Raw genomic sequence first — 16081 nt, forward strand, 5'->3', positions numbered from 1 at the left:
ACAGGCCCCCCTAAAGTGGAAGAACAGACTAAGCATGAAAGGACTAGGGGTTCTGGGGCCTCAGGGGGGGAGCCCTGCAGCAGCTGAGGGTCACAGTCTGACTCGGGGGAGGAGAGAGGTGCAGGGAGATTCTGCCAGCCAGAAAAAGGGAAATTGGCAGCTTTTCTGATGTGTTGGTCCAAACTGAAAGGAGATCTACTCTTCCCTGGAAGAGTTTGGGAATGAATTTATGATAGAATAGTAAGCTTCCCCGAAGGGCTTAAGGAACCAAATGCCTCCCTTCTACCCACCCCCCTCAATTTCTCATTCCCCCCTCCTCAGCCCCTGTGGTGGTCCTGGGAGGCAACTCCTTGTGGTCACAGGACTCTGTGGAAGCCAGTCGGAAAACTACTGAGTCCACAGCCCTCTCCTTACACATGGGGAAACTGAGGGCCAGCGAGGCCCCCTGAAGGCATGGAGAGAAGAAGGTTCGTTGGTAGTTACTTTGGTACATTTTCGAGAACTCCTTGTTGTTCATTTGAAGCAAGATCCATGACAACAATAATAAGAGCCAAACCAAAGCTAGAGGAAGCGGGCTGGTGGGCTATGGGGGAGACGCCACCCAGTCCCCACACTGCCCTCAGCTCCACTGTCAGCCACCTGGTGCTGCGCAGACCCGGGTTTCTGAGCTGCTTCTAACTGCCATCCGTTAGGGCACGAACACGTAGATGAAACTGAGTTTTGTACCCCGTGGACAAGGCAACTGTAAACTTCTGGGAAAAAAAAAAATGGGGGTGGGACTGCAGGGCAAAAACCAAACCTAAATGGGCACCAGCAACCTCCCTGGAGCCAGGTGCTCTGCTCCCCAGTGCTCTTGGGAGGCTCATCGTTGTCTTGAAGAACCAAGGCCAGTGTCCTCTTACAGACTCCCGTAATCAGTGTTCTGTCCCGTCATCGGGTTTTGTCCCTAATGCCAACCTTTCAGTGGTCTTGCTTTTGATTCTATCCCTCTCCCTCTGCCTTTTCCGAGCACTCGGCTGACCTACGAGTGTTTGTAATGAATGAGTTTATGATGTAGTATCTGCACTTGCACAGGGAATTCTAAAAAACCTGATACTTACTCTGTAATTTTAACGTGCGACTTTCTTGCCTGATCTGCAGATCTCCCCATCTTAGCTGTTTGACAGAGACACCACCAGGGCTCTGAGAGGGAGGCCTGTGTAGCGGGTAAGAACCCTGGGCTGGAAGTTAGGAGTACCTCTGCTACTTACCTGCTGCGTGACCTTGGGCAAGTCATTTGTTCTGTCTGAACTTTGGCTTGTTCTCCTGCAAAATGCACAACTGGGATCCAGTGACCTCCTTCTCACGTGCCTTCTATCTTGTGACCTCACCCAGCCTCCCAGTTTGGTTCAGGACATGGCCCCTTGCCCTCCCCGTCTCTTGCTGGCCTCCCATACCCTCCATTCCAGAGGGAACACCCCTGCCCTTTCCTGCCCAAGCCTGGGCCTGGCAGGCACTGACCTGCAGAGAGGACAGGAGGTGGGGAAACCACCCCAGCCGTTCAAGCGGCCCGCGGTGAGAGCTGGCCCGGGGCCAGTCACAACAGGCCTGGAGCTACAGAGGAGCATTTGTCTGCGGGACCCATGGTTCCCTTTAAACCTTCCCTCTGCCGCTGCCTCTCTTTGCTCCCCACCCTCTGAGGTGGCAGGGCCAGCCCCCAGCTTTGTTAGGAGGTGGACCTGAGTGTCCCCCTCTGTGGGCTGGGAAAATGGGCAGAAGAAAGGAGGCGAGAAGGGCAGGAGAGCCGTACCCGTCGGGGGGCTGAGGTGAGTGGTCGCAGGGGGCCGTAGGGAGCGTCTAGGAGGAGAGGGCTAGTCCCTGACTCCCTCACTGACCAGACAAGCCTCCGAGAGCAAACTACTTCCTTCTCTGCTCCAGGCCTCAGTTCCCTCAGCTTTAAAATGGGAATGACTGTCCCACCTTCAACGCCGCGAGGACCAAATGAAACAAAGTGAGGGATTTACAAATCGTGGGCTGTAATAAAGGAAAGCATTTGGACTCAGATGGACCCCAGCTCAAATCCCATCTCGGTCACCTCCAAACCCACAGTAGTGGGCGACTTATTTACCCTCCTTGAGTCTCGTTTTCCCCGTCTGAGGAAGCCAAGATATGTGTGCAGTGGACCAGACTGTAAGGCTCGAACCAGAACTGACAGAAAGTGCCCTGCCCAACAAAAGCATCTGAGTGAATGAAGAATTGGTCAGGGCCGTATCGTGGCTTTTGTGCCCCCCCATAATAAATTTTCATGGGCTCTAAATATTTTAATTTTTTCCTGATGTGAAAAAATTTGAAGAAAAAAATGTGAAGAAATACGATGTGATGTGAGAAAAAAACGGAAAACATTTTCTTCCTCTCTAAAAGTTGATTTTCTTCCTCCCTCCCCCCTCGAATTTCAAAGAAGTTAAAATATTTCCGGGGGGGTCTTAAAGAGTTTCTTGAGCCTGTGTCTGCTGTGCCCAGTGGGGAAGCCAGCCCTAGTCCTGCTTCCGGATTCTCTCAGGGTTGGCCTGTCTTGGGTGGCACCTCAAAGGCCTGAGGGCCCCCAGTGTCATCTCTGAAGAACTGCCCATGGAACTCAGAGTCCTAGAACACCGACACCTCCCCGACCCTGTCTTTGCCGGACCCCCTGGCTTCAGTGCTAGGTGAGCCCTGTCCTGAGCCTGACAGCCTGGGAGAATCCAGGGCCCCGGGTGTGTGAGCCGGGCCTGGCTCCCAAGGAGCTGGGGTGGGGGACAATGGACACTTAGCAGACAGTCATTATGCTCCCGTCCCTCCTCTGTGCCTACCACTGTGCTTGGGCCTTTGTGTTCACAACCTCATCGATTCCTCATTGCACACTTTCTTCTTTACACTCAAGGAAACTGAGGCTCAGAGAGATCCAGTAACCCATACAAAGTCACAGAGCTACCGAAGCAGGAGTGGGACTTGGTGTTCTGCTTCCCAAACCAGCGGGCTCCCAGCCCCCAGGAGCCCCCTAGCATCCAGCACTCCAGCCCCAGAGTTGGAGGGAACATGGAGACAAAAAGCAAATGACTTTTAGGGTGTGCAGAATGTGCAAGGCAGTGTGAGTCTGGAGTCCAAAGAAATAGAAAAAATGAGTAGGAAGGGTGGAAGGGGTGCGCAGGGGTCCCCCGCATACTCCTGGGGTGCTGAGCAGCGTGGGGCAGGGAGTGAGTGTGTGAGAGTGGGCCTCCACGGGCCAGTGTGTCCCCGGGTGGCCCCGAAGGAGCTCGGCCAGGTGGGGCTGTTGCTAAACACGCTAAGAGGTGCTTCATTTCCTTGCCCAGCTGCCCAGAACCCCATCTGTTTACCCACGGATTATAGCAGATGTCGCGCTCAGCCAAAGCCTGCCCGGTTCAGAGACCACTGACGGCCTCAGGAAAGGGGTGCAGAGTCACAGAAGAAGTGGCTATTTGGGGGCAGGTGCCTCAGGCTCTGGAGTTCACCAACAGGTTAACTCCTAGCTGGGGAGAGCCCCCCATCTCCACCCCGGTCATCCCACAGCCAGGTGGAGGGAGACATGCCCCGAGTGTGACTCTCCACCCGCAGTGGCGTGGATGGAATGGACCTCTCCGCTCTCACAAGTCATCAGCTGCACGGCCGCCTGAGAGACCTTGGGAGCAACAAACCTGACCCTGCTCTCCTCTGCCTGGCCCTTCAGCAGCCGCTCATCAGCCCAGAGGAATCAAGTCCAAACTCCCTTGGAGTTTTTCACTGCCCAGCAGCCTTTAGACATGCGCTTTCCAATATGGTAGCCACTGGTCACTGCACCTGCTGAGTCCCCGAAGTGGAGCTGCTGTGACCTGAGATGTGCTGTGCCTGTAAAATACCCATGGGATCTCGAAGACTGAGTACAAAATAAAGGAACTGAAAGTATCTTGTTAGTAATGTTTTAACACTGATTACCTGAGAATATTTGGGATATATTGGGTTCAATAAAATATATTCTCAAAGTGTATTTAACCTGTTTCTTTTTCTTTTTACTTTTTTTTATTTTTTAAGTTTGTTGTAGAGAGGGCAAGAGAGAGAATCTTTTTTTTTTTTTAATTCTTTCTTCTTATTTTTTTAAAGATTTTATTTGACAGAGAGAGACACCGCGAGAGAGGGAACACAAGCAGGGGGAGAGGGAGAGGGAGAAGCAGGCTTCCCGCTGAGCAGGGAGCCCGGTGAGGGGGCTCGATCCCAGGACCCTGGGACCACGACCCAAGCCAAAGGCAGATGCTTAACGACTGAGCCACCCAGGCACCCCGAGAGAGAGGGAATCTTAAGCAGGCCCCCTGCCCAGCGCAGAGCCCGATGCAGGGCTCAATCTCATGACTCTGAAATCATGACCTGAGCCAAAACCAAGAGTCTGATGCTTAACCGACTGAGCCACCGAAGCATTTTTTTAAAAGTGGCTCCTAGAACTTTTAAAATGACATGAGTGGCTCACCTAACATTACACTGGACAACACTGATTTACACCCTGTCCTCTCTCTGCTGCCGCTCCTACCACCACTAACTCATTCATGTGTTCGTGCATTCATTCATTCGGGAAATAGTCACTCATCGTATGCTGTGTGCTGGAGATGGCGCTAGACAGGGGAGACAAAAAGTAAACAATATAGGCCCGGCACCTGAGCCCGCATGGAGCTTATGGACTACACTTCCGAAACGCCAAGCACTCTGTGCTGCACACACACATCCCATCATGTTACTTGACTCTGCTCATACTCATGCTTCTCTCTAAGGTGACTTCCTGACCCTGTCTGCCTGGTGAACTCCTACTTATACTTCAAAACCAAACCTTCTAATACATATCAGAAACTTACGTCAAATGTTTCCGCAAAAACCCCCACATTGCTACTTCTTGAAGCTTGTCACTCCAGCCCCCATGCCCTGCTGGAGTTCTAAACTACTAACTACGTGATTATGCGATTTCATTCTTGTGTCAGTTTAAATGTCACCAATCTGTCTAAGGTTTTCCCTTTCCCCCAGCCCCAGGAATTGTCTCACTTACCCTCGTTAATGCTCTTCACCGGCTCAAACTGTCTTGTTTGTAACCCATCCATCTCCCCAGACCCGAAGCTCTGTGAGAACAGGGCACTTGTCTTTCATGCAGAGCTGACATCCCGTGCTGGGCTGGCACTGTTCTCGGCACCTGGGAAGCACTTAGAGACGAAGATGATGGCATGTGGGCGGTGGTGCAGGATGCTACCACAGAGGCTCTGGCACTGGATGACCAGGGTTCAAATCCTGTGCTTGATTAGCTATTGCAAGCACTGTCAAGTGACTCAATTAGCTGCTGTCATCATCGTCATGATGACGTGGCAGCTAACCCGCAAGGCTACCAGCCTCATGAGGGCCCAGGCAGTCTCTTGGTCACGGAAGCTGGTCTCATCCAGGCTTCCCTATTGCAGGAAACGATACCAGCACCCCTGAAGCTTCCAAAGCCAGAAACTTAGAGTTGCTGCTTGTCACCCATCCGCCACCTTCATCACCCAGGCCTTTCAGATTTAGCTTCATTTCTTACAGATTTTCTTTCTCGTCTCCCTCCTCCTCCCCATCCCTGCTCAGGCCCAGGCTTATGTTCTCTTTCCTGGATGCTGCCATAACTTCCCAACAGGCCCAGCTTGCCTCTGCCCTGGGCCCCTGCCATCCTTCATGATGCAGTCACAGTAATCGCAAAAAACTTCAAGTCTACTCCAAACTAGAACTTACAGAGGTCAACAAGTCTTCTGTACAGTATCTGGATCCTGTAGATTGCTCCACCCTCCTCTCTGTCTGAGCTCAGCCCTGTTAGTCTCCCATCCCTGCCACAGGGCCTTTGCATGGGCTGAGCATGCTCTCTTCACCTACTGACATGTCTGATACTTTACCCCAAGAGTCACTTCAAGAAAAAGGAAAAAAAAGAATCACTTCAAATCCCTGTGCTGTGTGTGCACTCTCACAGCTCCGTGTCCCTCTCTCCCCACTGGTTAGTGAGCATCTTCCCTTCGATGGATGGTCGTGTCCCATGTCCACGAGTTCAGGGGCTGTGTCTCTTTTTATTTACCTTTTAAATCCCTAGAGCCTTGAAAACTGCTTGGCACACCGCAGGTATGAACACATAGCTGCTGAATGAAATAAACCAGCTAAGTGAATGAGCCCTGGGTGTTCAGTAATTGCTGGCTGCAAGATCATCTGGCTCACGCTTTCCCACCACATGGGGCTGCCACGGTGATGCAGACAAGACACGAAGACACAAGACAGGCAGTGAATACCATGTAGCTCAGAGAGACAGTGCTGAGGAGAATGCTGGGGGCGGGGTGGGCAGGCTGCCGGGGGCGTGGGGTGGAGTTTGAGTGGCACCATGTGGTCACTGAATTCTTGGGCTGGGGGGCAGAGTGACCTGGGTCTGAATTCCAGGAATATAATAAGAGCTTATATTGGTTCTAAGTGCTAGGCTCTCTACTAAGTACTTTATGTTTATTTGAATGTCTCATCCACCTGAAATGGAAAGCATCTTAGCATTTAAATTTTTTATATATAGAAACTGAGGCCCAAGGAAGGTAAATAGGTTGGCCAAGGTCACCAATTGAGATGGGATGTGAACCCAGGCAATCTGACATAGAGTCTGCCCCACATTTTGAGGGTTTGATGTTAAAAAGCATTTAATGAGTAATTCCTATGGGCCGAGCATTTTTCTAAAGACTTTACAAGTTTTTATTTGTAGAGTTTTTAATTATTTTTTTAAAGATTTTATTTATTTGAGGGAGGGAGCACAAGCAGGGGGAGGGGCAGAGGAAGAAGCAGATTCCCCTGCTGAGCAGGGAGCCTGATGCGGGGCTCGATCCCAGGACCCTGGGATCAGGACCTGAGCTGAAGGCAGACGCTTAACTGACTGAGCCCCCCAGGTGCCCCATATAGTTTTTATTTTTGTAACTCCTTTCATCCCATAACAACCCTACTGAGGTGGATACCATCACCTCTATCTTACTGATGAAGAAACTGAGGTCCAGAGGGGTTAGGTAACTTGCCTGAGATCACATAGCCAACAGAGGTGGTGGAACTGGGTGGAGCCCAGGTGAAACACCCCAGAGTTCACGCTGTCAACCACCACACTTCACTGCTCCTGCTCAACAAATGGGCATTGTCAGTATTGTTGTTATTGTATTTTACTGGGATTTTGCAAGGTGGAGAGGGAGAAGTAACATTCTAGCTGGCAAGAACAGCAAGGGGGTAGGGGTGGGGGTGAGCACATTCAGGAAGGGAAGTGTATAATTTGGTGAGGGGATTGGACAGTGAGGGTCCCGGGGCAGTGGAGCTGAGTACCTAGGGAAGGCCAGAGTGGACATCAGATGTGAGGGAAGTGCTGGGATTAAGCTTGGAGGAACTTCCTCCATAAGGAGAAGCCAGCACTCCTGCTCTCTCAAGAATCCCTGTTAAAGATCCAAGTGAGGGGTCTGAAAACTAGAAGCATCAAAGCCAGTCTGACCTGGCTCTGCTGGGTGCCCTTGGGAAAGTTACTTAACCTCTCTGCACCTCCATTCCTTTCTGTAAAATCAAAGTAATAAATGCGATCTCCCCCATAGGGTTGCTGTTTGGGTAAAGAGCCCAAATGTCCATTGACTGATGAATGGATAAAGATGTGTGTGTGTGTGTGTGTGCGCGTGTGTGCGTGTGTGTGTGATGGAATATTACCTGGCCATCAAAAAGAATGAAATCTTGCCATTTGCAATGACACGGATGAGGCTAGAGTGTATTATGCTAAGCGAAATAAAGTCAATCAGAGAAAGACAAATACTATATGATCTCACTCATATGTGGAATTTAAGAAAGAAAACAGATGAACATATGGGGAAAGGAGAAAAGAAAAAAAGGAGAGAGGGAAACAAGCCTTAAGAGACTCTTAATGACTGAGAACAGACTGAGGGTTGATGGAGAGGTGGGTAGGGGATGGGCTAGGTGGGGGATGGGCATTAAAGGGGGCACTTGTTATGAGCACTGGGGGTTGTATGGAAGTGATGAGTCACTGAATTCTACTCCAGAAACCAATATTGCACTGTATAGTAACTAAAATTTAAATTAAAAGAGAGAGAGATCATGACTATAAAGCCTCTGGTGTAGCGTTTGGCAGGAAGCAGCCCTTGAATATATTCACTTCTCTCCCCACCCCCACCTCCAAGAAGATCTCCCCAAACCCCCAGTCTCACCAGAACCAAGGCTAAAATCAACGAATGATCTAGAACCACCCAGATCCCTGGAGATCCCAAGTCAATAAGATGAGGGAGGAAGAAGAAGAGAGGAAAAGTTCAAGCTATCCAGCTTCAAAAATGTGTCTGAGAAAAAAAGAGTAATTATAACATAGTTCCTTCTCCTTCCTGCTATGTCAACTTGGGATTATATAACTGAAGCTCTCTGTGAGGTTCCCGTTAGGGGCCTCCATGAGGCAGGGTTGGCCGTGACATAAATAAATATTTCTGTGCTCTCTGCCCCCAGGTTCAGGTTCTGAGCAAACACCACAGCCTGCATCAGCCACGGAGGCCGGGACAGGGAGGAAGCCCGGCAAGGAGTGAGCTCTGGGCTGGGAGTCAGGAGACTGGCGTTCCGGGCCCAGCTCTGCCTCAAAGGAAGTGGACAGTAGGGGATGAGCTTTCATGGGAGAGTGACCCGGGAGGAAAGATTCCAGCAGGGGGTGGGAGCCACAAAACCCTCGGTCAGTTGTCCTCACAGATGGAAGAAAGCCCCCTCCCCTCCCCTGGCCTGGCATTTGAGGCCCTTCACACCTTCTCCTGCCCCCTCTCCCATCCCAGCATGGCACCCACACATTCTGTACCGTGGCCCTTTGGGAATATTGAGCTTTCCTCCCCTCAGGGTTTGTCCCCTCTCTTGGAAGGTACTCTGCCTCTGTGAACTGGCAGTGTGCTGGAGCCAACTGACGTACGGGTTGTAGGGTTACCCTGGCCTTAGATTCCGGCTTAGTGGAGTCACCTTGGCCTTGTGACTTTCACCTCTTTTGAGCCTGTTTCCTCATATGCAAGCTGTGTTTGGTGTTTCCTGTCCAATTCCTGGTTGCAACAGTCAAATGAGATAAGAATTGTTAATAGTAAATAAATGCCAGTCACTTAGCCTCGCTGTATAAACCAGGAATGTGGAAGCGTTTTGCATATAAAAGTCATTTAGCAAAGAAGGCCAAACCCTAGCAGAGCGCCTGCTTGGTGGGCACCAGAAATGTTGGCCTCCTTGTCCTCCAAGGCCTGCCCAAAGCCTCTCCATCAATCTCAAGTAGGTCAGTCTCTTCTGAGAATCTTCACAGCGTCTCATAGGGACCTGGGTTAGAGCACTCAGCACACGAAAGTGTAATTAGTAGACAGGTGTGCCTTCCCTTCTACTCCAGGAGCTCCCTGGGGGACAAAGCCTGCCGTAGAGCCATATTGTCAGCACTCAGCACTTGGTGGGGGGGGGGGGGCTGCCATTTAAGAAGACACCTGAGTGAATGAATGAATGAATGCACGCACACAGACAGCCTTCATGGAAGAGATGGGCTTAAGCAAATGCTAAGGAAGGGTCAGCTCTGAATGTTCACTGAGCTCTCCCGACTGGCTCCCTGAGTTCTAGCAATGGCCATCGGAGCTTCCCACTCAGCTCCACGCAGACCTCCTCCACTGCTTAGACTTGGACCTTATTTTTTTCGTAAAAAAACCAGGATACTTGGCCTCGCAAAGGATTTGGGGGCCATGAAGAGTCCAAGATGGGATCTGGAAGCAATGGCATTGAGACAGGGAAACTGAAGGACTCCCTAAAAATCTGCTTTCACTCATTTCCCTGCATCTTTTCTTGCTAGGACCTGTACCCCCCACCCCCCTTTAATATGCTTTGTGATGCAAATAGCATACATCCTCCTTGTAAGGGACAAGGAGTTAAGGATTCTTCTAGAAGAGATAACACCTAAGGAAGGACCAGGTGAGAATGACCGGACAAAGCTATCATCGGTATTCCAGACCACTGGCGCTGGAAGACACCTGGAACGCCAAGACCCCCTGGCTCCAAAGAGTTAACCCCTGGGCCCTTGTCTTTGTTCTAACAGGTTCCCGGATGCCTGAGAGGACACGTACACCAGACCACTGCCCTCAATAAAACCCCCCAGGCCCTGAACAAAGACGAGACCCCCTCCTTTCTTTTCTGAATCTCCCAGACAGTCCGTCTGTATCTGCTCTCTCTCTATCTTCCAGAAACTCTGTTTTTACCTCCTACTGGCTTGAGTTTAATTTCTATCCTTTGTGAAGCCAAGGCCCTCCCTCTTGGCTGGTCCTGTAGGACCTCCTCTGGGTCCCCGGACTTGGCCTGCCAGCATCAGAATGAAGGTAGAAATACTGGAATTTCTAGGATAGTCCAGTGGCTTATGAATCATAGACTTATTTGCATAGTACCTGGCCTGGCCATGCACCCAGCATGCAATAACTGTCCAACTACTGCCCAGTGGATTGGGGACAGAGTGTTTTTTACTCCATCGTGGGGCTGGGATATGCTATGGTGAAGGAACAGAAGCCACCAGCCTCTTCCCTGGGGACTCACTTGTTGCAAAAGTAATTCAAAGTATAGAGCTGCCAAGCCCTTAGTTTTCTGCATGGTGTCCCTCCGCTGCTCCAATCCCATCGGTCACTTCTGACGTGGTCTTAGCGACCAACATCTTGCGTGAACTTTTCTCAGCCTTCTCCACCAACACTGGTCTTCTCCCTCCCTCACATCCCAGGCAAAGGGAGCCACTTCCTTTCTCCCAAACTCAGTGCTTCCCATTCCTGGGAAGGGGCTGCACAGACTCTTCCATCCCACGTGATCCTAAACAGTGTGTCCTGGCCACTCCGCCACCACGAGGCAGGGTCTACTTTTCTCCACTTGCTTGAATCTAGGTGGGCCCTGTGACCGCTAGGCTCACAAGAATATGGTGGATAGCCCTTAAGTGGCAGCTTCTGCTTCCTGAGTGCTTGCTCCTGGAAACCTCCCTCTTGGAACCCAGCTACCATGCCGTGAGAAGCCCCCAGGCCCATGGGGAGGCCACAGGTAGATGTTCTAGTGGACAGCCCCAGCCGTGCTCCCAGCTGTCAGCCAGTCTCAATGGATGGCCGTGGGAGGGAGCCACCTCGGACACCCAGGCCAGCCGAGATGCCTGAATATCTGATCGAAACCAGGGGAGAGACCCCAAGTGAGAACCTCCCAGCTGAACCTGGTCCACCTACAGAGCCATGAGACAAAAAAGAATAAACGGTTGTTTGAAGCGCCTTGGTGTTGGAGCGGTTGGCTCCCCGGCAACACAGAACCAGCCCATGACTCCAGGACTGTGTTCCCGCCTTTACCAAGCTAAACCTGCCTCGATGATGAGACCTAACTTACCCCTCCTCCCCAGGCCACCTTTGCCACCGCTGACCACTTTTAATAATTGTTTGCACCAATCATGATGACTTTGTATTGAGATTTCTGGACCTACTTTTCCTTTAAAATATTTAGCAGTTTAGGGGCACCTGGTTTGTGCACTTGGTTAGGCCCCGACTCTTGGTTTCGGCTCAGGTCATGATCTCGGGGTCATGAGATTGAGCTCCACATCGGGCTCTATGCTCAGCACAGAGTCTGCTCAAGACTGTCTCTCGTTCTCCCCCTCACTCTCTCTTAAATAAATAAATCTTTAAAAAAATGAAATATTAGGGCACCTGGGTGACTCAGCCAGTTAAGTGTCAGCCTTCGGCTCAGGTCATGATCTCAGGGTCTTGGGATTGAGCCCTGCATCGGGCTTCCTGCTCAGTGGAGAGTTTGCTTCTCCCTCTCCCTCTGCCCCTCCCCCTGCTCCTCTCTCTCTCTCTCAAATAAATAAATCTTAAAAAAAAAGAAATGCAGCTACTATGAAAGAAAGACAATAAACCAAGCCACATATTCCATCTGAAGCAGAATTATTGAAGTAGGGGGACCAAGATTTTAAAGTAAAACATGGTAACTATACTAAGAAGATAGGAGCAGACGTGTAAAACAATGCAAGAACAAGGAGTCATAGGTGAGAACCAGGTCAGAATGTGAGCTATGCAAAATACAACATTTAAAATAAAGGGCACAATAGATGGTGTAAATACCAAGACGCGTACAGCTGAAGCATTCACTAGTCAAGAGCAAAATCGCATTGAGAACTGTCCCCGAAAGGCGGGAAAAGATAAAGAGGTAACAAAGGAAAAAGAAAAGCTGAGAGAGATGGAAAGTAGGGGTCCGAAAAGGAAAGGAAAATAAAACTGGAGAGAGGAAATAAGGAAAGAAACGATGGAGATTAAACGTTCCAGAATTAAATAAACATGGATGGACTCAGATTGAAAAGGCTCCTAGAGTAGCCAACAGTAGAAATAAGGAAAAATCCACACTGATATGGGGTGACATTGAGACAATGAAAGACGAAGAGGAAGAGCAGGGACAGAGAGAAGTAACATAGTAACATCCCTTGCCATTCTACCCCTCAGTAACAAAAGGAAGTCACAATGTTATTACGAATTGAAAACACTTTCAATCCAGCATCTAAAAATCAGCCAAAGTGTCATTCAAACATGAGGTCATAATAAAAATATTCTCAGGCAAATAAAGCTGCAGAAGGTCGAAGACACAGGCCCACACTGAAACTCCTCTTGGAGGAAATACTTAGATAATAAAAGAAGGAAACCCAGGAGACTCTGCAAGAACTAAGGGAAGTGAGCGGTTCAGGCAAGGCTCAGGGCAAGCCTCGGAAAGAGTACTCGGCATTTGAAGTAGGAAGGGGTTTATACACCTGATTCTTTTTTTTTTTTTAAAGATTTTATTTATTTATTTGACAGAGAGAGAGACAGTGAGAGAGAGAGACTAGGGGGAGTGGGAGAGGGAGAAGCAGGCTTCCGCCGAGCATGGAGCCCGATGTGGGGCTCGATCCCAGGACCCCTGGGATCATGACCTGAGCCGAAGGCAGCCGCTTAACCGACTGAGCCACCCAGGCACCCCTACACCTGATTCTTTAAATGTGTTGGAAAGGCTGAAGAATTCCACAACACTGCAGAACTGGCCAGACTGGGGAGCTATGGACAGCACCCGCCATAATCAGGAAAATGGGAGACTCCCAATGTTGCCCCAAACTGTTGAATTTAAGGACACGGTGCCCAGAACTGTGTGATCGGGAACTGGAAGCTGATCGGCTGTCCCTGCGCTGATCCTAGAACTCAAGAGTCTGGCTCCAGTGTTGGCGACACCCTTGCTCATCTCTTCAACCAAGAGAGGGCCAGCCTTGGGCTCAGGCACGGGGAGGTAGCTGTCTAGCAAGAATTTAATGACACTCATCTGCTTCATGTAAGTTGTTTTGTTTATCTTTTGTCCATGGCAATTGATACTGTTTTTTCTATTTTCAGAAGTGATAGAAAATTTGTTTCAAATAAACTGATTTTTTTTTTAAAGATTTTTTATTTATTTGAGAGAGAGAGAGAATGAGAGCGAGCACGAGAGGGAAGAGGGTCAGAGGGAGAAGCAGACTCCCCGCCGAGCAGGGAGCCCGATGTGGGACTCGATCCCGGGACTCCAGGATCATGACCTGAGCCGAAGGCAGTCGCTTAACCGACTGAGCCACCCAGGGGCCCTAAACTGATATTTTTTAAAAAGATTTTTATTTATTTATTTGACAGAGAGAGACACAGCGAGAGAAGGAACACAAGCAGGGGGAGTGGGAGAGGGAGAAGCAGCCTTCCCGGAGCAGGGAGCAGGGAGCAGGGAGCAGGGAGCCCGATGCGGGGCTCGATCCCGGGACCCTGAGATCATGACCTGAGCCGAAGGCAGACGCTTAACGACTAAGCCACCCAGGCACCCCAGTAGCTGTATTTTTTAGGTGTCTAATTACTTTGTCAGGTGAGTTCAAGTTCCCCTGGGGATACCAGCTATCTCTCTGGTAATGCACCCTGGGGAAGGGCCAAAGGCACAACAGCAGAGGAAAATGGATGTGCCGCAGAGCAGAGAGCCCCACAGACACCCTTGGTCACTCTGGCTGGCACTCTGCCCGTATGACTGTCAGGCTGCACCTTCGAGTTCCTAGGGGGACAGCAGCCTGGGCAGGGGGTGGACTCTCCGAGTGGGATTCCCCAGGCTCGGGGTGAGGGTGGTACGAGGAGTGTTGATGGGACAGTGAATGTCTGGGCCTTCACCTGTTCTATTCAATTTCTAACCCCAGCTTTGAGCTGTCCCAGACCACCGCACAGGAGCGGGACCGGAAGCTGGTCAGCTTCCCTAAAGAGCAGGCCAGAGCAGAGGTTAAGAGGTCAGGCTCTGGGCTCAAACATTCATTCATTCCACACCGAAGGCTCGTACATACCAAGGCACTGTGCCAGGTGATGGGGAGACGGTGGGAAACAGTCCCCGCCTTCATGGAGGTTATGCTCTGACAACCAACTAGCAGACCCCAGTCCCAACCCTGGCACTGCCACTTGGGGAACTCACGTAGTCTTCCTAACCCTCAGTTTCTTCATCTGCAAAATGGAGAGGATCATGATCACACTGTCTATTCATAGGGTTACTGACAATGCATGCCAAGGGATTAGCACAGTGCCCCCCCCCCCCCCGGCACACGGAGAGGACACAGATGTGTTAATTACTGTTATTATTATTATGACCAATGATGCTGATACTGGGGGCTAAGTAGGAACCTGGAGCTATTTCTAAAAGATAAATGTCCTCTGGGCAAAGCGGTTCTCCTAAGGGTCTGTGATTGGAGAGGAGGCCCACGTGGGGCATCTAGAGCTTTGGAGAAGGAGGATTCAGTGGGCTTGACCCTTAAAAAGTTTAGGTCAAAAAACAGCAAGGCAGGGAGTGGGAGGATAAACAAATCAGTCTCCCTTTTCCAGAGAGAACTATGAACGCTGCTCCAGGTGCTAAGATTTCAGATAACCGGGCTTTTTTTTTTTTTTTTAAAGATTTTTTATTTATTTGTTCATGAAAGACAGAGAGAGAGAGAGAGAGAGAGGCAGAGGGAGAAGCAGGCTCCCAAGGAGCAGGGAGCCTGATGCGGGACTCGTCCTGGGATCATGACCTGAGCCGAAGACAGACGCTTAACCGACTGAGCCACCCAGGCGCCCTGGGCTTTTTTTTTTTTTTTTTTTTTTTTTTTTTTAACTGCTAAAGAGCAGTGCAATGAGGAGGCTAGGAACCCCTCCCCCTGCCCCCCGCCCCAACGATGAGCTTCTGCTGGAATCCCAGCCCTGTCAGGTCTGGGGCCCACGCTGCCATCGGCCGCGGGAAAATGTGCTCAGGGCCCACAAAAATGTTTTCATTTCTTTCAAAATCAGAAGAAAAGAGGAACTTTTAGGCTGAAGAAAAAAATTTTTAAATTTATTTATTTGAGAGACACAGCGTGAGTGCAAGCGGGGCAGGGGCAGAGAGAGGGGGAGAATCTCAAGCAGACTCTGTGCTGAGCGTGGAGCCCAACAAAGGGCTCAGTCTCATGACTCCGAGATCATGGCCTGAACCGAAACCAAGAGTCGGATGCTCAACTGACAGCGCCACTCAGCCACCCCAAAGGAAATGTTTTAATATATGCAGGCAGTCATAAATACAACTTTTTAGTATTTTTTATGGAGGAAGGGGCCCCTGAAGGTAAAATTGCCTTGGGCCCAGGGAAGTCAGAATGCATCCCTGGTTGCCTCTGTGACAACCTGCAAAGCTGCGTCTGTCTCTGAACCTTGGTACGAACTGGGGCACACCACTGCTGGCTTCCGGGGCACTGAGGGTGTTACAGGCCATGCGGCGCGTGGAGCATTGAGCACCGTGGGCGCACCTGCTAAGCGCTCGGCAAGCAGGAGTGAACCTTTGTCTCCCTCCGTGACCGGCAGCCTGAAACCCTAGGAAATCGGGGGGAGGATAATGGGACGAGGTACTGCACTGGGGAAACAGGTTACACAATTGCTTTTTATTGCACAACAGACTGAAGGGAGAACTCCAGGGCCCGCCACAGATGGAAGCTTCAAAGCCAGGCCCCTGCGCCACGCTGGGGGGCTGCAAGGAGCCGGGTGCCCAGCAGCAGAGAGAGCGAAGTCTGAATCGCCAG

At 50.5% G+C, this 16081-nt stretch overlaps 1 protein-coding gene across 3 annotated transcripts in view; it reads right to left on the reverse strand.

Annotated features, from left to right (window-relative positions):
• Nucleotides 1-16081, reverse strand: part of NCMAP (non-compact myelin associated protein) — a 40875-nt gene that overhangs the window by 20715 nt on the left and 4079 nt on the right. Inside the window, exon 2 of one of the 3 annotated variants that reach the window (XM_073903168.1) lies at nt 5039-5189. The exons of the other annotated variants lie outside the window; for them this stretch is intronic. The gene's annotated coding sequence lies outside the window, so the exon portion shown is untranslated. The remainder of the gene's footprint in view (nt 1-5038; nt 5190-16081) is intronic. 3 annotated transcript variants of the gene reach the window in all.

The sequence above is a fragment of the Callorhinus ursinus genome, unplaced genomic scaffold (assembly GCF_003265705.2).
Source record: "Callorhinus ursinus isolate GAN/ISIS: 27379988/994484 unplaced genomic scaffold, GSC_fseal_2.0 scaffold18, whole genome shotgun sequence".
Classification (NCBI taxonomy): domain Eukaryota; kingdom Metazoa; phylum Chordata; class Mammalia; order Carnivora; family Otariidae; genus Callorhinus; species Callorhinus ursinus.